At 37.6% G+C, this 23,510-nt stretch overlaps 1 long non-coding RNA gene across 1 annotated transcript; it reads left to right on the forward strand.

The window, feature by feature from the left end:
• Positions 1–9: 9 nt before the first annotated feature.
• LOC115346413 lies at positions 10–6,271 on the forward strand. The gene is made up of 4 exons (XR_003925131.1): positions 10–343; positions 1,143–1,311; positions 5,803–5,849; positions 6,149–6,271. It is a non-coding gene; the product is annotated as an uncharacterized LOC115346413 (long non-coding RNA).
• The last annotated feature ends 17,239 nt before the right edge of the window (positions 6,272–23,510 follow it).

A 23,510-nucleotide genomic window follows, 5' to 3' on the forward strand; every position in this document is an offset into this window, starting at 1 on the left:
CGGGGGCGTGCGGGTGCTGAGGCGGCGGGGGGGGCTGACAGCCCCGAACAGGGAGGAGGCGGCTCCCGTCCTGACGTTTGAACCGGCAGAGAGGAGCGTTGCACATGGAAACGGCACCCTCGCCTTTCCCCCCTTGCCATTTCGAAGCCTGAAATTCCAGTGCCCGTGAGCGTGCTCCGCCGCAGCCCTCCTCCTGGCGCGATTCCTCCTTGCTCCCCAAGTACGTCACTGACGTTTATGGGGCAAAGGGCACCTGTGCACCAACCTGCTGCCTCACTCAAGCACCAACGTCTTTTTCTTCACGGAGGCATTGCTAAGTCTTCTGTAGCTATAAATAGCATCGGTACCCATCTGCTCCATTTTTGCGTTTTGTTCCACTTCTGGGATCTTAAAAAAAAGAGCACTAGTTTCTTTGCTAGGCCTAAAGCAACTGACAGGAGCAGAGTGTACTTGAGTGGTGCAGGGGCCCTGAGGCCCTTAGCTAGACACCGCTTTCAGCAGGCAAATATAAAGGCCAGTTGTGTTTAAGGAGAGGTTTGTCTCAAAGCCTGGCCAGAAGAGCAGCTACTGAGCATTTTTCCTCAGGTGTGGCCTCTTGGCCATTAGCCCCTTATTAGGCAGGGCCTGCCCGAAGGCTCTAAAACCTGTGGAAGGTGCCTGGCTGAGGAAGACAGGGTGGGGCCTTTGTAAGGGTAGAAAGTCAACAATAGCTTAGTGGTTTCTCTATGGGCAAGTATTAGAGGAGATGCTCCTTGAGAAAGAGGTGAGCCAGGCTGAGCCCTGAGGAGAGTGTCTGCTGGGACTGGATTAGTTGACCTGGCGTGTGAGAGAGCAGAAAAGGCCCTTTGAAACGATTCACAGATTTGCAGAGTAGAAATTTGAATAGGCTGCTTACCTGAGGGGAGCAGAACTGAGCGCTCAAAGGATTTTTCCCTCACTGTCTGTAGGGAGGTTCTTCATCTTTAGTTCCTTGACACAGATTGTGGTTGCAATGGCTGTAGAGGGAAATGCAGTCTGCTGGTGGCTTCTCTGCTCCTTGTTAGGCTGGTGTTTACAGGGGCCTAAATTCTATCATTGTGTTTATTCAGTCTGGCATAATCTGATTCAGTAGATGATGGTAATATCTGCCTCTGGTGTTGCAGGTGTGGCAGCAGTCAAGACCTTCAAAGGAAAATGGAGACTAGTTTTGGAGGGAGAAATACAGTGGTGGGGCAGAGAACAGCTACTGGAAAGATAGTCCCATGGACTGTAATTATTAGTCTGGTTCAGAGATGTGCAGAAAGAAAAAGGAAAAAAGCCTCATAAGGAGAGGTATGTTACTTTGGTATTTTTGTAGGCTGGGTCTATAGCCTTTGGTAATTGCATGCTTTAACGTATGTGGCTGAAACCAATAAGGCTTTGCAATGTGGCTTACCTGTGTTTTGCACTGCCTGCTTAATCTTTTATTTTGGCAAGGCTGAATTCAGCTGCTCTAAGACCTGTTTGGCATGCATACCTGGCTTGACTATTTTGGATTGTACTCACAGATTGATATGTTTCTAGAGAAGGGGTTTTGGGTTTGGTTTTGGTTTTGACATACAGGATTTTCTTTTTAGCGGGCAGTCAGGTAGGAAGAAAAGTTAGGAGTGTGTGGAGGAGCACTTCTTTGCCCTACAAGTCAGACTTAAAATTTCAGGAGTTAAGCAGAATCACCAGGACTGATATAAGCAGTATTTAAAATACCATAGGATAGCATTTATATGTATTGTTGCATTAAAAAAAAAAATAAAATCTAAAGACCTGAGAAAGTGAGCTAGCCCATACCAGTGGGGTGCCATTCATATCTATGCCTGTAGGGATGAAGTTCGGCAACAGTATGATTCAGCCCAGACTTACCTGTCCTGTGAGCTTAGTGGCTTGTTTGCAAGTCAAGCCAGAGTGTGAGCCAGCAGATTGATGGATACTAAGAATGGTAGGTGAACTTGGTGTATCAGCTTGAACCCAAGCTAAGGAGGCAGTTTAGAAGCAGTGTTTGTATACTTTCTTCTCCCTTGCCAAAATATCCTTGTTACTACAGGCCTGTTTTATGTCTTACACAACCAAACCATGCAATAAATAATAAGAAAACTCCTCTGGGATGAAACTTTATGTTTTATTTTCAAGTGATGCTAAAGAATCACAAGCTTGAATGATTACCTTTATATTAAATTAAAATGCAGATAAATAGCAAGGTAGAGTTTCCTCTTCCTGCATACCAATTTTTAACAACAACTTGTGAGTTGTACTGACAGAACGTTAGGCATGCAGCTGAAATGTTGTGTCTTCCCCCACTTTTTTTGTTAACACTTGCACATTGTCTTTGTTTTCTTTCTATGTCTCTTTCGATTTTTTTAGTTGTTTTCCTCCTCTTACAGATAAGAGCTTTTTCATTTAGTTTCTAATGTTACTATTATCACACAATGTGATGAAAAATAGTTGTGATATGAAGTTTTCTTTGTTTTTAAATAGACTGCACAACTCTTAGCTCTTCGAGGTCTTGTTTTGGCCTTACACAGGCACTAAAAAGGATCATTCAAATTCAGTTCTTGTTTCAGGCCTTTTTTGCTTTCTTTATATGAAACAAATTGAATTTCTTTTTTAAGATGAAGCATTTTACATGCTTCCTTAGAAATCAAATAAACATTGATTATGTTTATCACTGGAGAATCAGAAAGAGATCAGTTTCATGTTACTGCAAAAGAAAAATAAACCCCCTTCAAGTTTATTAAGTTATTTTATGTGCTTTACATGGTCTTAACATGAAAATATGAGCAGGCATCGCTGACTCCTGCTTAAATCTAATACTTTACAATGACATTTAATTTTTAAAAAGTGTTCTGTTTAAATACTCCTGAAGAAGAATGCAGTTACTTTGTTAAAAAAAAAAAAAAAAATTACAGGCCCTACATGGCCATTGCTTTGAACCTCTTTGGTATCAACTTTCATCAGATAAGGCAGTTGGTATATTGTGCACACTGCCTGATTTCTAGAACTCTTCAACTATGGAAAGAAAGCAAGCCAGTAAAGAACAAAGAAAGAACCTGAAACTTGCAGAGAATTTTAAGACTCACTAACTGAAGAGCCTGTTAGGAAGTGGGCAGCTGCCTGCACTGGCAGGTGTAGAAGGCACAACAAGCAGGACTTTTGCGCCAGCCATCTGTTCCCTTGATGGTCAGGAAGAGCGCCCTGCCTGCCCCCACCCAAATTTTCCTGGCTAGGGAAGCAGGCTTGAGTTTTGTGATATGGTCAGAACAAAAGATTTAGTTTATTGTCCTGCCCCAGCTGTGGTGATGAAACCCAGGGCTGCCTGACAGGTACCTCTGTGCAGCACCAGTAATATGAGTTGCATACCTTATTCGTTTTGCCCTTTCCTGGCCCTCGTTTTGGCTGTCCTTACACCTCTGTTTTTCCATCCCAGTCTCCTCCCAAATAAACAACCCACCCCTAATTACTTGTTCCCAATTGGTCCCAGTTTTGTTACATCTGTACTCAGATTTGGGTTACTTAGATAGTCTTGGCCTTACATGGTATTACTGATATGGTTACCTAGGTGCTGTTGGCCTTGTATGACTTTACTCCCTGAAAGGTCCCTAGAAGTCCCTTCCAGTTATCTCTGATGTCTGGAAATTTCTCCTGTAACTCCCCCTTAAGCACCTGTGGGATCCGGCCACCCTCACAGCACTATTTGTAACTTTTGTTGCCGTCTCATAGTGTTATTTGTAATTCCTAGTGATATTTTTTTATGTCGTGTCCAGTAGTTTTCCACAGCTTGTTCAGTTAACTGAATCACATGCCAAAACATCGTCAGTTGACTGTCATTTGCCTGCAATCCTGAGCATAGCTGAATAACTGATAGAAAACCAGAATATTAAATAGTTACTTTCAACTGAGTTTTTGTTCTCTTTTTATATATAAACATTTAAATGCTATGCATTTTTTCATTAAAAAATGAAAGTAGACATCAGCGAACAGGGGTACATCAGCAGGTAGTGTCATAACAAGCTCAGAAGACTGTACTGTAGAAATCTGTTAAGGGGGAGCAGAGAGGGAGAGAGCTTAAGTGATTTTCTTTCTGAGTTAGCAAGAACAACAACTTAGGAGCTCTACATTTTCAAACCGATTTATCCAGGCAGTTGGGCTCTACTAGATTTTTCCTTCTGAAGGGTATGTGACAAATCTTTTTTTCTTGCAAGGGGAGTGTTTTGAGTTTGGATTTAGGTTTGGGGGTTTTGGGGTGTGGTGTTTTGCTTTTGTTACTCAGGGAAATTATTGTACTTTTTGCCTGCATACAGGCTGTTGTCAGAGATCACAGAGATGCCAACAGATCCCATGTTAGCAACATGGGCAGGGGAAAGGCGGTTCTTTAATTTCCTCCTCACTGACAGAGGTTTCTGTGGGATGAACAAATGGTGTTCAGTGTTATGTACAGACCTTTTTGAAGATTGGGAGGGGATCAGAAAAATACACAAAGAAAATTCATCAGTTTTATCTTTTCTCTTCCCAATAAACTCTTGGTCAGGTCAGGTACCTTCTTCTATGAGCCAGAGCAAGATAAATTGAAAGTTTCAACACTAGTTTGGCATACAGTTTCTGAGCTAAAGTTATGAAGTACTAAGTTAGATTATCAGGCTGAATTTGTAATGGTCTTTAGCAAGATGGAAAGCCTTTTTTTAATAAGCTTAGGAGAAAGCCCAAAAGGATTGTTATTTTATCCTGTAGTAAGAGCTGGATGAGTAAAAAAAAAAAAAAAAAAAGGCATATCTGTGTAAATAAAAAACAAAAAAGTGTGTGTGTGCATATATGTGTTGAAAAATTGAAATTGCAAGAAGTTTCCTTCTTCATTTCAGTTGCATCTACTGGGAACCCATATCAATGATTCTCTGTAAGCATTGTACTAAGCAATGTCTTAGAATAAACTGTGTATTTGCATCTGTGCCTATGTCTTAACACTGGATAAGCATTTAACACAGTAACATTCCAGCTCATTATTCTAAACACAACTTTTATCATTATTTAACCCTTTCATTATCTTGTGTATTTGCTTGGCTTTTCTTGTCTGTGTCTTTTTCTTGTCTTGGCTTTTTAGCTCGTCGTGCTAAAACTGTGCTTTGGGGGGATTTTTATGGACTGCAGAACTTACTACGATAGGAGTCTGATACAAGTATGTTATATGAATGTCAGTAGTAAGCAAAGGTGTGAAAATTAGTTTGGATAAGGAATCAAAGCTTTACCTTTGAAACAAAAATAAGTGTTTTTTTTAGAAACTTTTCTTAATACCTTTTGAAGACATTCATTTAAGACTTAAGAATGTTTGTGGGAAATTTTCAGCTGGAAAAATAAACCTTTTTCAAATTTTAGGTTATCCAGTGAGAGAGAAACACAACATGGTTAACTGGCAAAGCGAGCAAGGAGTGAATACTGCAAAAATTTATTCACAACTCAAATATACACCTGATCTTTGACAAAATAATTTCTAAATTTCAAAACCATGATTTGTGTTAAAAAAAAAAACCAAAAAAACAAAAAAACACAACCAATGCAAACAAAACACCTTGGCTTAAATACAGTTTTGGAGGAAAAGGAAAAATCATCAAAATCAATGCTGAAAAAAATCAGCCAGCCCTGTTGTGGTCTCTCTATTATTTAAATTCCTGAATGAGGTCCAGCTTCCTTCTTTTTCTAATGTAAAGATCTCAGTGTTACTGGGAATCATACTAGAGTATGCTCGTGCTATGAGTTACGCTTGCATTTGCTATATTTATATGAGAATTTTGTTTTTTCCAGTGTGCAGCAAGTCCAGTAGTACTTGATACAAAAGGAGTCCCTGAGCTGTAAGTATGTGATCTTTTAATTTTACTAACAATTTCAGTTCACTTGCACTCTGAGAACTCTTTATGTGCATATACTCAGAAGTCCTGCTGGTTACGTAGACTTTTGCCCTTAACTCTGTGTGGAGTGGAAACGAAAGGAATTCTTAAAATAAAGGCTACATTTTGCAAAACACATGCAAAACCACAATCTGTTATATTTTCATGCTTAAAATTTGGATGCAACTAAACTTCACATATTCTTGAACTATACACTTTTAACAGTCTGTCCTGTTAGGTCCTGTTCTCTGTAATACGTGCAGCAAACATCCACTCTGAAGAAAAATATATTCTTGTTTCCTACTTTGTGTTGTGACTATTCTTTAAATGAAGGACTATTCTCGACAAATGGCTTCATTTCAAAGGAGAGTAACAAGGACATTTTCTTGTCACATGAATGTAAAGATACTGTTGTTATACCTCTGTATCTATTTACATTTTTCCTGAAGTATGTCACAACTGTTACAAAATAGGCTAGGCCCTCTAAATGTAAGGTGAGAAGGTGGTTAGCTAGGCAGTGCTGAACAGACTGTACAAAGGTTTAAGCAAGGATGAAAGAAACCATTGGAGAAGGTAACTGGGGACAAAGAGCAGTTTTTTAATGTTTACTTAGAAAAGGCAACTTATTTCTGAGAATCATCCTTAGATAATCCCTAAGCAGTCATATTGGATTTAATTCTTTCCAGATGCAGTTAAAATACAGATGAATAATGACTGGCTTGTGAGCCACAGAAGTTGGGATAGTGTGCAGAAGCCTTCTTTATATTGCCACATCTACCTTATGCCATTATGGGTTTTTTGAAGAAAAGAGAGTGAGTGAGTGTGGGTGTGCTGAAGAAGGAAGTACTTACATGGGTGGTGGAAGCAGGGGAGAATGGGGATTGGGGAATGAAGAAATACTCTACAGTTTTAAGAATGCTTTAGCAAAAAAAAAAAAAAAAAAAAAAAAAAAGGAAAAAAGTAATCTGGCTTCTTGAGGTAATAAGCTGCTACTGAATATGAATATGTCCATCTGCAAGAGCATATACCCTTTTAGAAGAAAGGAGGCAGCAAAGGTGCAGATAACTAGCTCTTTATAATATTTTGAGGCTGGACATATATAAAATGTAATAGAAGTATTCTGTAGAAGCAATCATCTATTCACTCAATAGCTTATTTATACTATAGAAGAAACCACAACTGTTCATTAGCCTACTAATAATCCATCAGTCAGTGGCTGTCTTAAAAGAAGCCAGTCCAGCTTTTGACAGAATCTTGTCCTTGAACAAGGTAAACACATTCCTGAAAGCTGTTACTGAAGTCCAGCTTGATGATGGCTTGTGACTGACCGTTTTCTCTATGCTTTGAGCTTATATTTGTAATTAATCTTACTACAGTCAAGAGTCAAATTATTGCTAGATCAACACTTTCATAATCAGTGTTTAGGAATAGCATAAGAAATTTATTAGAAACTGTTGAATACCAGCTTTTTATAAATATTTTCCATTGCACATGCTCTCTCCAGTTATATTGTGTCTCAGATAAAATAGTTTACATGAAGTACTTCACTACAGTTATTTCTGTGAATGCAAAGACTGCAAAACAAGTAACAGGGAATAATGCTTCACCTTCAGTTATGAAAGTATCTGCATTTTCTTTGTTCATTTATGTAGCCAAAATTTTGATGACTAGAGTTATGTGTTACTTTGGAGAGAGATCATCTGATAAAAGTTTTATGTACAAGATAGATCTTTGCATTTAGATAAATGCAGAGGATTGTCACATTTGGAGCTTTCAAAAATGAAACAATTTTGCAAGATGTGGCAGTATTTCCTGACCAATTTGAGTGCTATTTCAAAGCTGTGCACTGAAGGACACATCTATCCTCATATATAGATTTTTATGAGTTTGTTTAACCATCCACCAATATCTGTGACATTATTTGTTTTAGTTCTAAAGGTTACTTCATAATTTTAGCTTCAGTCTTGCTCCAGTCAATCTCAATTTTACTGTTGATTTCAACAGAAGTGGAAGCCTGGAGCTTTACCAAATGTCTGTCTTAAGATTTGCCAATTTGAAACATGTTTGAATAACAAGTTAAAATGGGAATAGCTTTTTATCTTTCACTGAATTAATAATGTGGACAGAGTATCTGAAAGTATGAGATGTCTGCCTTTCAGCTACCAATGAACCCTTTAGCCTTTGGGAACAATATGTGACTTAGTGGAGAGAAATATTAAAAATCTTGCAGACCCCCCCTAGTATTAAAAGCAGAAGTTGTTTATTCCTGTATCTATTACCTTTGTACTCTGGGAGAATGTAAAAAATAACTGTGCTAACTTGTCATCATACTGCTTCACTTGAATAATGACTCATTTCTGACCTGTTATGAGAGGTTTGGGAAGGGGAAAAAGTGAAGAAATAGAATATCTTCCTGTGTTATTTAATGACTTTTTTTTGTAATTTGAAGTGGGGAAAAAAGGCCTGAATAAAAAATGAAATGGTTGGTGAGAAACAGTAATGCTTAAGATTTCACACTTACAGTCCTCAAAGATGGCTCTGATGATTTGGTCACATGGTTCATGTAGAAGATTGGAAGATTTAAGATCATCTAATCAAACTTTCCCTGAAGTAAAGGCTAGCTTCCCTTATTCTCATCTAAGACTATTTGTGCTATTAAGCTGCTGCTCTAACAACATACCCCAGTTATGCATTTTGGTTAGTGTTTTAATAGAGCACAGTGGTTGTCCCTTTCATGAGATAACTGCAGTGTCTCCAGCTGAAATGTGAATTGCAAATGAAACAGGAAAGGGGAGGAGCCCAGGCAAAAGGGGACTGCCAAGGGAGTCTGGCTTTTTTGTGTGTGCAACTTTCCTATCTTTTAAATGACGTTTAAATCATCTGTATTATGTTGGACATGCAACCCAGCATATCAGCAAGGTATTGAAAATTTCTTCCTCTCTGAGAAGACAATGGCAAGAGAAAATACAGAAAAGCTTAGGGCCACTTTGTTTATCTCTGCAAGTAGATAGCCATTGCACTCCCCCGGCAAGTTTCCACCAACATCCTGGCTCAGTTTCCTCTAGCGCAGCTGCCTCTAGGCAAGTACCTGCAGTCAGGTTTTTTTGTGTCTGAGCTGCGTTGAACTGGAGATGTGGGTCATTTACAAAATATCTCTTGTCTACTAGAGGTCTGAGGCTTGAGAAAGATAGACTTTTCTCAAGGCCAGAGCTCTTACTGGAATACTTTCTAACAATCTCTGATTAAAGCTAAGAACAGTTCTTTAAGATCATGTGCCAAAAAGACTGCCATCATCAGGTGGTACGTTTTGTGTTACATTACGTGCTAGTGGCTCCCTTTATGAAAAGTCTGTGGTAAAGGGCTTTAACTCTTGTCTCTTGCTGCTTATTGAAGCAGGAAAAGTTTTTTTCTGTATCTCAGAAATTTGCCATGTGGAGGTTAAGCAGAGGCAAACTGGCTCTGTGTTGGGGAATGTGCATATTCCTAGTACTGTGTCAGAAGATCAGGTAACGTACTGCTGAAAATAGTGTAGGGTGACCATGCTGTCTTGCAGAAGTCTTCCTGTGGTGCCAGAGAAGCAGTCAGCCTAGTAAAAGCACAATTATTGTGGTTCGTCTTGGGTATCTTCAGAGAAACTTCTGAACTTTGAAATCTATTATTTCTATCAGTAAAGAAATTAATCCCCCTAAAGCAAGAGTAAATGGGCACACTTCATTTTTGAATAAAGCTGAAGTATGCAGCTCAAAGAACATTCTTGTTCCTTTCTCATTTTTATCTGCCAATCTTGAAAAAAGGGGCAGAAAGGCCTAGTATTTAACATGTGGCACTTTTCCAAATCTAAGGTGGTGGTGGTGATGGTTTGGGGTTTTTTAAACAGCGTATGTATTGTAAGAGTTAGGGATGGTGCTGACCTCAGAGTTGAACTCAGCCTTAAGGTTATGAGCCTCCTTATCTTCTGGTTACTATTTTGTCCCCCTAAATTCCTGTCTCCTTTCGTTAAAGGCATTATTTTTCCTCTGTGTCGGTATTCCTGCAACGGCCCAGCGAGAGGACGGCCGTAGGTGAGGGAGGGAGAGCCGCCCGCCTGGGAGCGGGGCGGCGGGAGCCGTTCTGCGTTCCCACCGCGGTGCCTTCTCGCCGCCTCTCCTGCCGCGAGAGGGAGCGGTTGCCTCGCGCATGGTTTTACTTCCACCCGTACGGGCCTGGCAGGTGCCCCTGCGTCCAAGTTTTCTTTAAGAAAAATAGAACCCCAGACTTCACTTTGTCAACCAAGCAGTTTTCATTAAAATTACTCCACTGAAATTGTCCGTCAGTTATGACACAAATATCAGGATGTTGAATCGTTTCCATAGTAATTTGAAAATAGACGCTTAGGAACACAATCTACTAAACTGACAGTGAATGAAACTGGCAACAATTTTGGTAATTATAGGGAGTTTAGTGGGATTTCTGTGAATTCAATAACGTGTCACATTGAGCAAAATCTGCTCCAAACCGCCTGGTCAGACAGCTCTGGCTGTTGGTTATATTGTACTACGTGGGAAACCTTTTTGAATACAACCCAGTGCTTCCATTTTGGAGCTGGTAACAGTAATAACAGCGAGAAGAATAAGGTCATGCTTTCAAAAAAAAAGGAAGATAATACAATTTGAAACCTATAGGTCACAGCTGAAAAGGAGGAAAAAAAGATTTGTAAATGGCAGACAAATCGAAATCAGAGGCTGACTTATATTTGCCGTACATCTTGCAGTAAAACGAAAGTTTAGGTAAGTGCTGTGTCATGGAGAGTGGCAGCCAAAGATAGTTTTCTGTTTCATTTAATGCCAAGTGTAACCATCTCTCACGAGTATCTCATGAACATAGCTAGAGCATGTAACACCCTAGGTTGTCTTTTAATAGAGAACACAGCTTTGTGTGTTAAGGGGTTTATTCACTTCCTGATGCATCACCAAGGAAACAGAAGGAAAATCTCGCTCCTTAAAAAGTGTAGAGATTATCTCCTAGGGAACAAGAAATAACTTTATGAAGAGGCCTGTATCTCCTAGCCCTCTTATGTTACTTAGGTGATTTTTATATGGAATAGTTAATCAGAAGATCATTTTGATCTTGAACACCCAAAATAAAATTTTGTTTTCCTACTGGTCTCATTGGTAAGAGTTAATGAAGACATCCTATTTCATTTTGCAGTTCTATAAACTGTGAATAAATATTTTGTGGAGCCTTCAATTTAACTCAAAAAATGGAACTAAGGATCTAAATGGAAAACAGAGCAAGATTTCACCTGGTAACCAAGAAACACACATTTGGCAATAATCTTGGGGCTTTTGATTTCTACCTGAAAGGAAAAACTTAATTATTTAAAGTAAAGAAGAGATTGAGAGAAGCTTTTTCTGTACTACTCTTGATTGTAGGAATGTAGCCTGTCACTTAACAGAGATAAAGCACTCTGCTGTCAAACCACTGGATGGGGGAAAACAGGAATTATAAAGTCTGAGTACAAAAGACGATCATGCAGATTTTTAAATTCTGTGATTTTGTGTGTGTGTATTGTAAAAAAACAGACAAAGTAACAATTTCAATAATATTTTAAAATACCCTGTAGAAACTATATTGCTTATTTCTGGCCGTTAATATCAGCAGATGCTTAAGGTAACATCCTGAGTGATCCTTAGTTCACAAAGAAACATGACCTTTTTAGTCTAGTGTTATGATATGCAGTTTGCTGTGAAAATTTTTATTTGTAGGTGAGTAGGTTAGCATCACCTCAGGTAAAATTTCAAGGGAGTTCAGGTATTGTGGACAGACTTAAAAAATACATCCTTTTAAGAGAGTCAGCCTTACTCTTTTACCTTGCATAACCTATATAAAAATGCAGCTAACATTTGTGGACAGATCTCTTTTTTATTTTGATATTCCAGCATAGAACTAGTGTAGTAGCGGTTGCAGACTGGCTTCCTAACTACATTCACTGAACAGTGAGGAAGAGCTTTTTTGACCGCATATGGGAACACAGTATGTGTGGTGTTAAGTGTTTGTTACCTTATTAAGCTTTAAAACAGTTTGGCTTCTTATATGGGGGGGGGGGCAATATCTGAAAGCTTGGGGCCTTTAATCCATTCAGTTCTATTAGCTAAAACCAGAAACAATCACAATTAATCAAAGAAGCTGATTTTGCTCAGTCAATAAAATTACAGTACATGGATTTGGTATGCTGACAATTAAGTGAGCAGCTGACTTACACTGAGTATATTGATAATCTCAGAAATAAGATGCCCTGGTGGAGGTAAGGTCTCATAACAATAAATATCCTGTTTCCAGATGGAGAAGTGACTAATGAGCCCAGATGCCCTCCAGCATTGCTCCAGCTCACAAACATTCTACCTTCAGCATTGCCTTTTCCTGTCAAGTGTAGGAACCTTGGGGTAATAACAGCTCAGTGCTCCTGACAGGAAGCATCTCAGCTAATGATGTATGACAAAGGGCTATATACTAGTGCTGCCATAACACGTAGGAGAAGGAGAGTTCATTGCCAGTTCTGAGCTGACAGAGAGGGTAAAGAGCCTAGCTACAGCACAGAATCAAGATGACCTAAATCAAATAATAGTTTCCTACTACTACTGGCAAAAGCTATATCAAAAGAAGGGTGATATGACTAGAGGAGATCAACAGAGGAGGGAGTCATCCCTTACAAAATGTTTTAGTAATTCTTTGGAAAGAAAATGTGCTGTGTTAGTTGTGACAGACAAGGTATAAAATAGAAATAACTACATAAATGTGAAAAATGATTTTTTTTTCTTTTCTGTAAGTATTTGCATGAAGTCTTGCAAAGTTAAAGAGGATGCTCAGAGCATGCCTGTATATGTTTTTTTGTTTTTTTTTTTTTTTCCCTGCTAGTTGGCCAGCAATGCCTTTTCTTAGTCAGTTCTGTATCTTTCCTGAACAGAGATGAAATTACTCAGCTGAACTGAATGTTGAGTAACTAGGCTGGGTCTCAACCTAGGTATGTATGAGAGTAACTGTATGAGAACTTCTGTCTCTGGACTTAATGTATTAGCCAACTGTTCAAAGCAGAAGATGTTAATGTGAGTTGTAGAGTACTCTACAAGCAAAAGAAGATTTAGGAGTTTCTGAATTTTGAGTAAACACCTATCTCATAGGGTTGTGGTGTCCTAAAGAGATCAGACATCGTAGCAGACTGCTTTTTTTCTAAATTAGGATTTTAAACCTAGTGTCTGCTGCTATCCTGAACAGTTACAGTGAGCTCCTCAGACCCGTGCACTAAGATTTCCATCACTTCTACCCAAGTAGTAAATAACTTATTTTTTGGAACAGTAGTGAAGTGATTTAAAATAGTTATTGAGTTAGCTTAAGATCTCTTGTGCAGCCAGCTTCACTTCATTCTCCACTCTGGCCCAGTATCACCATGGATAGTAATAGCAAGATTTACATCATGTAAATTTGTTTTGTCTTACTATATTCCAATTTTCCTTCCAGTAAAAATAAATCTAATAATTTGAATATTCTAATCTATGCACTGCTGATAAATTTATACTAAGACTGTTCAGATTAAAATCTTACTGGAGCTAATAGTGGGGAAGGGAGGACTGAGCTTTTTTACATTTTACATTTTTACATTAAGTATGAGAAGGATTCAGCAGCTAAATAATACTTTTGCTCTCAATTTGAAAGACTGACAGTCTAGTTTCTCTATCTATACTAAAGCAAAATTCTAGTCTGAGATTAAGATAGGTTGTATGTACCTACCTGAAAGCAAAAATTGGCATTTACACATCCTATTAATATTCATCGGTGAAGTCTTAAAATGTTGCAAAGATTAGGCAATGAGTAATTTTTCCTGTTTTATGCATGAGTAGAGTGAGACAAAGAAGCCATCTTAAGATTCTTTGTGAAGATCATACAGAAAGTCTTTGTAAGAAAAAGGAACTTGGCAAATATTTCCTGTTTCTAGTCCTGCTACTCTGAGCACTTGCCCATGCTATCTCTTTGTCCTAGCTGGTGAGAACATATACATACATTGAAGCACGCCCTCTTGGCTGCTTCAAGGAAAATAAGTAAATTTGATATATGTACTCTTTAGAACACACATACATGGCCTAGAATTGACCTGTTGCTTGCAACAGGTTCTGAATGAACTAAGCTTATAATGAAAATATTGGTTAGAACTCTTTTCCAGTTATTCTCAGTCTTGAGGTTGTGATGGGTATGAATGGGATTGTAAACCCAAAAAGAATTTATGCTAAAATTTTGGGGCAAGTAAGGTATCCATAACTGAAAAATTAGGGGTTTATAACTTGGATCAAAAGCCAAAAAGAGAGCTGCTGCCTTTTATGGGGTTACGTAGCTGCAGGAATCAAGGGGTGGGTGGAGTAATGGTTCTGTATCACCAGGAAATAGTGATGAACAGCAGGACCAGGTGTATGGCAGTGCAAGAGACAGCCTTGGCCACTAATTCCTCCTTCTGCTCTTTGTCCCTTATTGGTATACTTGCAGTACTGAATTTTGCCTGCATTGGTGAAAAGCCTTGAATCAGTTTGGTGTATACCTATATTAGCAGTCAAAAGTCAATGCATGAATTTTTTAGATACTGTTGTGGTTTAACCCCAGTCAGCAGCTAAGTACCACGCAGCTGCTCGCTCACTTCCCCCCCACCCAGTGGGATGGGGGAGAGAATTGGGGAAAAAGAAGTAAAACTTGTGGGTTGAGATAAGAACAGTTTAATAGGACAGAAAGGAAGAATATAATAATGATAATAATAATAAAATGACAATAATAATAGTAAAGGAACTGGAATATACAAAACAAGTGATGCACAATGCAATTGCTCACCACTTGCACCACCGACCAATGCCCAATTAGTCCCCAAGCGGTGATCCCTCCCAGCCCCACTCCCTCCAGTTTATATACTGGGCATGACATCATATGGTATAGAATACCCCTTTGGCCAGTTGGGGTCAGCTGTCCTGGCTGTGTCCTCTCCCAATGTCTTGTGCCCCTCGAGCCTTCTTGCTGGCTGGGCATGAGAAGCTGAAAAATCCTTGACTAAATATAAACACTGCTTAGCAACAACTGAAAACATCAGTGTGTTATCAACTTTCTTCTCATACTAAATCCGAAACATAACGCTATACCAGCCACTAGATAGAAAATTAACTCTATCCCAGCTGAAACCAGGACACATACCGTGCACAAATTGTCAGTCACACTAGACAACCATCAGAACAAAATGAGGATAAAAGAATCCAAAATGTGGCAGGTATTTTGCAGTATATAATTTAACTTTAAATAAATGTACATTAGTGCACATCAACTTGTTTTAAAATACACTGAAACGAGTTTAATAAACTAACCTTCTGAATTGCAGAAAATATGAGGAATAGCATACATAAGAATTCAAATGTGTTAAAAATTTTAAGTAGAAAATCAAAACCTGTAGAGCTACTGGTGTTGCATGTTAAAACCAGTAAGCAAACCATTTATGATGTGCGTACGTCCCAGAAATTAGCTTTAGATTATATTAAGTTATTATCTATAGATATTCATCGTGGCTAAAAGGGCTCGCATTTTTAAGAGAGATTTAAATATAGTGCCAGACTGGTATAGCATCTCTCCTTTTCCTGAAAATACTTTTGAATGTGTTGTTTGTCTGGTTTATTAGTAGATTCTAAATTCTGTGCAGCACCTTCAGCTTTTATTTCAATGCTAAAACATAAATCAAGTTTGGTAGTCTTTTAAATATCAAATTTTTAAAAAACTCTGTGTTTAATGAGCAGGACTGATGTTATACAGATCAGATACTACGTCAATTGTTGTGCAGGAAACTCACTTGGTAAATATCACCGTTACATTGCAAAACTGTACAAATAGAATCTAAATTTCTTCTCCTTCACATAAATCCAAACCATAATTTTATATAATCTTTTCTAAATGTGATACAAAACCTAGCTAGTGTCAACTCAATAATGAGTTTCATGTAATTTAAAGTAGCTCATTAGCTGGTTGATTTTTTGCCTTAATTTCATGTTGTTAAGTCTGAGCAATGGAAAAATGTCAGAAGTCTCATTGTCATTTCTGGCATCCAAAAACCCTAGTGGCTTGGCATCTTTGGGAGGGGGCGTGGGATTAAGATTGTTCTAGAATAATTTTCTTCTTTTTCTTTTTTCTGCTTACAACAAAGAAAAAAGTATATGATCTGGGATGGTATTTAGAACTTATTTATGTAGAAAATTTGGATTTCATATAAAAATAAGTGTAATTGTGTACCTGTTTTGCATGCATTGTACAGACTCCAGTTGACTGAACTAATAGCCATCCTATTCATTTTTAGTTTAGTGAGGAGGTAAAGACTATAGAGATTATGATGGTATTTACTTTTTTCCTGAATGTCATGTTTTCTTTTAAATACTACGCAATAACCTTTCTTTCACTGTAGTTTGCTTTGTATGTTAAGGCAAAATTGATCCCTGAGCAGGAAGTTGAGGCAAGAGTTACATGCTTTTTAAATTCTATGTAAACTCCACCTGGTGCATGGGATTTATACTGATATTTTGCAAAGAGTTGAACTTCACCTTTAAGACCTGGTTAAGGCATTCTTGATATCACTAGGCCACTTGTGAGGAGAGACACTGCTTAATAGGAGTTGAATCAAGCTTCAATTTTTTTCATGCTGAATTTCTTGAAATTTTTAATAGTGGTTGTAAATGGTAATCCCTATTTTCTCATTGTCACAAGACTTTGTTCTCAACATCTGTTACCTCATACTTACCTACTGAAAGGGAATAAGGTATCAACTTTATGTCCAAGGCTATTAGCATAGTAGATCAGACTACCATTTTGTCTGTCCCTATGTCCTGTTTGATGTGATAACTATAAATGAAGAAACTCCTGAAGAATGTGTATCCTTAAAAGGTTGAGTTCAAATATATAAAATTTAATTAAATTTTGAAATGGAAGTTTTTATATACTTTGCAATCCACTTATATTGGTGAATATTTTAACTTGGACTCTTATCTGTGCTGTCAGTCAGACATGCTTGATGTGCTTAACTGTTGGTCTTAATAAGTAAGTTCCACAGCCAAACTATCATATGTTCTTACGAATATAGGCCAACTCTTAAACTGTTTAAGGAGCTTCTCAGTTTTCGTGTGTGCTTCTACAGTGATGAAACAGGACATGTTTTTCTGCTGTTGCACTTGCTTTTATTTATTGGGGTGCAGACCTTTGGTTTCATTTTTGTGATAACTCTTGTACCCAAGGCCAGAATTCAGACCACAGCTGTATTAGTGTTTAATTCCAGATAAAAATTGTCTGGAACAAAGTCATGTTTTAGTTGGCTTAAAGACTCCAAGTTGCACAATAATATCTATTATTTTATTGTACTGTCATTATTCAGTGCAGGAAATACATTTTGTGTTATCTTTTAAAAAGCTAGCACAATAAATCATATTACAGTAGAGGAATCATAGATGGCATGGTCTCAGATTCTCCAAAAACGTACAAGAATTTCCTTCTTCTGCAATCGTGAACCAGTACAAGCATTGGAAGAAAGAAGCATGTTCCTTTATCCTCCCTGTAAGCCCCAGGAAACACCTAAGAAAGTAAACTAGTAGCTAAAATGGAATGCAGAGCACTGAGAATTGGAGGAGTGTATAGGTAGAGTACACAGAGTAGTTTTGCAGGCAAGAAATTTAATTAGGACTGAGTTTCAGAAGTTTAGACCTCTGCCTGTATATAGGTACACTTACATGTCTCGTGTCATTATAAACAAAATTACTTTTAATAGATTCCGTAAAAGCTAAACCAGCAGTGACGATTACCGCTTTGGTAAATTTGGACAAATGCATGAGTATTTGCAAAAATAATTATTTGAAAAAATAACTGAATTAGTGGTTCTGACGATGCTTGTGAAACAGCATTTATGTAAGGCTCTACTATGTGATCTAACATTGTCTAAATTACACAGTCTTGCAGTCTTCCTTGCTCAACATTGTTTCAGGGCAACCTCATTACTACTTTTCTGACCTTTGTCTATAGCTTGGTTCTGAGATAATATTCTGGAAGGCTTGGTGGCTAATACATATTTCTGATTTAACAGGATTCCCTTGGTGTACCAGGCTTTTTGTTTTTTCTCTCAGCTATCCCAGTGGCACGTGTACACCAATGCAGCACACTTTCAGTTGTGTACCAAGATATCCTAAACATTCTTCTTACTTCTGCCTATTTATTGTGGAGAAAAAATATTTTCCCGATTCACATTGCTTAGTTATAGGCTCAGTTTGTAAAATCAGCAGCCTTGGGCTCTTAGAGTTCCAGGTCAAGAATAAAATAGATAATGCAGATCAGAACTGGAGAGCATGGACAGAATTTGAAGATGAAACTTGTACAGCACCCATGAGCAATTTGTCTGCTTTCAAAATATCACTACATTCATCAGTGCTGAAAGTATCCTGCTGATCTGATAGTTGAATAACTGAAGTAAAAATGATGATAAAGGAACAATTATCCTCTCTAACTTTCTATAAAAAACTAGCACAGAAAGTACATCAATGGTTTGCATCTTTGTCCTTTTAAGACTGTATGACAGCATAGAATAAGAATTGTTTTTCTAAGAAAACCAATATTGGTGATTATAGGAATAGCTTCAGACTATAAATCAAATATATTCAGAAATTGATTAATGCTTTATAAATCTCTATTATCTTGACAACTTGATACGTTAAAAGGCAATCCTTTTTTGTATAAGTATTAGTGGTTTAGAATTCAAACTTCTTGAAGTGACTGCTTCAGGGGAACAGCAAGATGCAATTGTGGCCTTTTATTTTAGCAGAGGTTAAAAAAATAAAATACTGTACTGAAAACTACTCATAGGATTGCATCATCCAAGTCTGAGATATCTATAGATAAATGTTACAATTACCTTCTAGTATATTTGTATATTTATTCTCTGTCTGTTCCAAATCTGAATATATATCCTATAGGAGGAAAACACTTGACCCAAAAAACTGTGATACATTTATTTTCTGTGGTGCTCTCAGTCACTGCACCGGGCTGTTAGGTGATCTGGGAAAGATGGGACAGAAAGGTCTGTTGTGAGCTTACTTTGCAGTCCTGTCTCTCCTCGCTGCATACTTTTGAGTAGCTTTCTCCAGCTGAGTTGCACAGATAATGACTGTTTGTATCTTTGTGCCCCTATGTGGATCTTGGTAACTGTCGCATTCTTCCTGAGTCTGCTTCAAATCTTTGAAGTGTGTTTTTCCAGCATTCTATAAATTCTAGATCTCCTTTAACTTGAATGAGGCAGGGAGGGAGGGAGTACAACTATTGCTGATAAGCTGTTTACTGTCATATGCTTTGTTAGTTCAGTTTCCTTTTTCTTGTCTCAGTATTGTTTGTAGCTTATCTCTAAATAAAGCTGAATCAAGAAAAAGAAAACAGACAAATAGCAAAAGGACTGGTTTTATCCACTTTTGCTTTAAAACATCATATATATTTTGGGGTTGCTATAGTGCTTAGGATATATTTTTTCACAGTGCACAACTGGGACAGATGTGATATATGGTGCTTCGACAAAACAGGCTAATACTCAACTATCGTCTCTAAAGCTTATGTCTGAATGTTGGATACAGTAGCACTGAGATGGTTTTGTCAGGGTTGTCTGGAAGTAAAATTTTCAAAGTAATAGGGATGGGGAATGTTATATTCTAACTGTATTAGAGCAGCACTGGTAAAATTTGCTAGAAATGGCTCATAGTAGTCCATATTTTGTTTTCATTTAATACAATATAATTTAGAGGCATTATTTTTACAGGAAAAAAAAGCAGAATCACATCTAGTACCCAGTTTTATGGGAAGAAAGAATTCAGGGAGGTGAAGGCGAAGCAGATGGTGCCTGTTTTTAATTTCATTGAGCTATTTATGTAGTTTTAGTAAGTAGTACTGAATGAAAAGAGCAGGAGACCCCACAACGTTTACAAATGGATTTTTACTTTTTGTGCAATTAGCAGTAACTATTTTGTTACATTGATCATGCGTAGGATGTTATAAAAGAATTATAAATCCCATGAGGAAGTAGCAAACTCCTATGACAACAACAGTCCTATAAGCACAGCATCACTCTGATACTACTCAAAAAGATAGTAGTCATGTGACCTCTTGCTTGGCGGTGCAGGTAAGAATCGAGTAGCATAATGTGGGCCCAAAATGGCTACTGACAAGAGAAGAAAGCCTTGTCCTGTGCCATTCTTCCTCCTGTTCTCTGTAACAGCCCCCTGCTGCTAGGTTTTCCAGAAGCTGACAGATATGGCTGAAAAGTTTTTTTTTGTTTCGTGTTTGTAATATGCTTTTCCCTAAAGGAGCCACATTATTCTATGATCCTGTGGAAAGAAAGAGAGCAGGTTCTTAGAGGGGGCATATTTTCCTTATGGAGGTGGAGGCATTCTATAGAACTACTGCACAGGACTCACTTTTAAGGATGAGACATTGGGGGAGTGAAAAACCTCCAAGCTATAAAAACCCCCACAAACTCACGTATCAGGATGTCTGTGTAGAGTTTACCACTCACCAATATAGCAGATAACAGCACCATTGTGGGTTTGCTGCCTCAAACAGCTTCCATGTCAGGCAGCCACCTGCTTTGCCCATGCCTAGAGCTATCTCCGCTCTTTGGTTAGAACGTGGAGTTATTTTATGAGCACCTGAAAGTAAGTGTTTCATTTATTATAAAAACTATACTTGTTTTTACACAGTTGTTACTTATGTGACTAGATTCATCAAAGAGAGTAGACTGCTTACACAAGTAACTGCTCAGCTGTGTAAGTCATAATATATCCCTTATCTCTTGTCAAGCAGTTCGTATCTTCAGTTGAAAACTGCTGTAGAAAGTTAATTACCATAATTAATTGAGACATTAATTATTACAGTGTTTTGTATTTGAATGTTCTGTCACTAGCAATAAATGTAGAAGGGCTTGAAAATTATTAAAGGATTATTTATACTAGATTTGATATGCTGCTTAGATTGCTCTTAAAAAAAAATAATCCTCAAATGTTTCCAATACTAAAACAGTTTAAAATCTGTTATATATTTAGTCTGTTCATCTGTCCTTTTGATATTTGCTTTAAAAAAACGAACCTGTTGTTGAGCCATGTTTTGAAAGGATAGCGATCATCTATGGAGTTTAGAATTTCTATTCCAGTTCCCTCTTTCCCTGTGAGAGCAAAAATGTGTGTGTAGCCTTTTGAACCTATTATGGCTCTGGATATGCAACAGTGGAACTTGCAGCCTTTCATCTTCTTTTTTTAATCTGCTTTCATAGCCACAGGTATAAATTAAATCTTTGTTTCCATTTTCTCTAATTTTCTGCTTAGTTTCCATCAAAGCAGGCTCTTCTTGGAGGCTTTAAATAATCCATTACTGTGATACTTTTTTCTTGAAGTGTTACGGGCTTTGTTTCATCAGGGAATGGACTGTATGTTTTGTTCAGTATTGTAACCTATAAATTACATTCTTGCTGGAACTGCTTCTTTTACTTTCTGCCTAGACGATGACTGGGCATTAGATATAGACAATCATTTCCTGCCTCATAATGTAACAGTTCCAAACCAGCGGTACTCATAAGCAGCCTTGCATTTCAGGCTTTTTCTAGTCAGCCTGCCATATACCCGCTGAACATAGCGTGTAGCTGCTAGCAACATGTGCAGTCCTGTACTGAGTGCTGCCTTAGGAGGACTCTCCTATGTGGAAGCACTGGCACATGGCTGTCCTGTGATAGTTTGTATGAAGTAGTTATAATTAAATATTTCACTCCAAAGTAGACATTTTTATAGACATTATCCTCATTTACAGTCAGTATTAGGTGTGGTAAGAGAGAAGGGAGCAAGAAGGTTTGCATGGGAAAGATCCCAATTAAAATTTTGTGATGAGTTTCATATGTAGTAAGTGTTACATACATTTAGTAATCACCCAAATTTGCCCATTGTTCCCAAATTTGCCCAGTGTTCCCATGCACTAGTTACTTTGACCGGAGAGAAGCTGAACCTGAGCACAAGTTAAAAAAAATCAAGCTGAATAGATCTAAGCCAGCAAAGTGAGATACTTCAATTTAGTATCAAGTATAGTAACTAAAACTTGCTGCCGTTCTCTGTGACCATTTCAACCTTTAAGGAATTGTGTTGATTTAAATTGAATCAAAATTCAAAGTTGCTAGAAAGCCTGGATTTTTGATGATGCTATAGAGAAGATGAGTTTGTTCTTTTCCCCACCCTTTTCTGTTTTGGTTTTGTTTTTTTTTTTTTGCTTCTGAAAGACAAGGGAAATGCAATTCTCCTAGCTTTATTAACCGCCTCTGCTCCAGAACAGATTTCTGTCATTACTGTTATACTCCTTTCTGTGTCAAAACAGTTTAATTTATCTTGTCACTACTTTTTTCTTTGGTTTTTCTAGTATCATCCCCATTAGAAGTGGGAGGAACTGTGCCCAAAACTGGATTACATGAGTGTACTCTTGGCCAGGAATTGGCAGTTTAAACAGTAATTTGTTTACAAATGTTTACTCTAGAAGAATATGACCTGAATAATGAACATCACCTGTTCATATGCTGCCAAAAGCTACTGTCAGCATAATCCCTATAGCAATAACAATGCCAGTATTCTGGTTGCAGACAACTTGGAAAGATCTATCACTAATGTACTAGGTGTATCTGCAATTTTGTGTGCATAGTTACTTTTAAATTTTTTTAAATCTAAATATAATTTACTTACTAAATATACCCCAATTGCTCATATTTCAGGACCTGAGTAAAAGAAAAAGTAGAGAGAACTTAGAAAAGATCTGATACCTATGTAGTCAGGATCCTGCTAATGTCTTCAGATACCTTAACATTTTTGCTAAAAGTTATATTTATCTCCTCGCTGTTTTGGTTGTTCACTTTGGACAGTTTAAAATCTAATTTTAAAAAGATCCTGTGTTAATTACTTTCCCCACTGACCTGTCTTTTTGTTTCTTTAAATTGTAGATTTCCTACCTGTGATAGAGACTTGTTAAAAGCATCATCCCTGCATCATGAAAGAGACATTGTGGTCAGATTTTTTTCTGCTCTTTGTTGCTTATATGCCACAAAACAATTATATTTGTTTTGCAGCACAAATGAGGGCAGTGGTCGCACTTTGCCCAGAGACAGCAGGAAGTAGTCATATATATCAAGTGGAAGATGGTTAGCTATTTGGTAACTGGATAACTTTTGTGTGTTGGTGGTTTTTTCTTCCCTTCCCTCTAATCTATATAAAGCAGTTATTTGTATGGTTTTTTTTTAATACTCCTCTTTCTTGTTGTTTTGTTTTTTCTGCACTGGAAAAGTAGCTCTGGCAAATTGCCACAATCTTGTTTTGGAGGAAAATATAATGAGGAAAAATGCAATTTCTTTTTGGTGATGTGCATGCTGTCTTGTTTCAGGAGCACAATACAGTCTAAAGTTGAATAGCCTAAGGAGATTGTTTAATGTCTGCTGTAACATTTTGAAGTAAAACTGAATTTTACAGGAAACTAGTATTGTCACACCATTGGTAGTGTTTAGGGCAAACAATTAACATTTTATTACCACTTCCATGAAAT

This window comes from Aquila chrysaetos, chromosome 9 (assembly GCF_900496995.4).
Source record: "Aquila chrysaetos chrysaetos chromosome 9, bAquChr1.4, whole genome shotgun sequence".
Taxonomy (NCBI): domain Eukaryota; kingdom Metazoa; phylum Chordata; class Aves; order Accipitriformes; family Accipitridae; genus Aquila; species Aquila chrysaetos.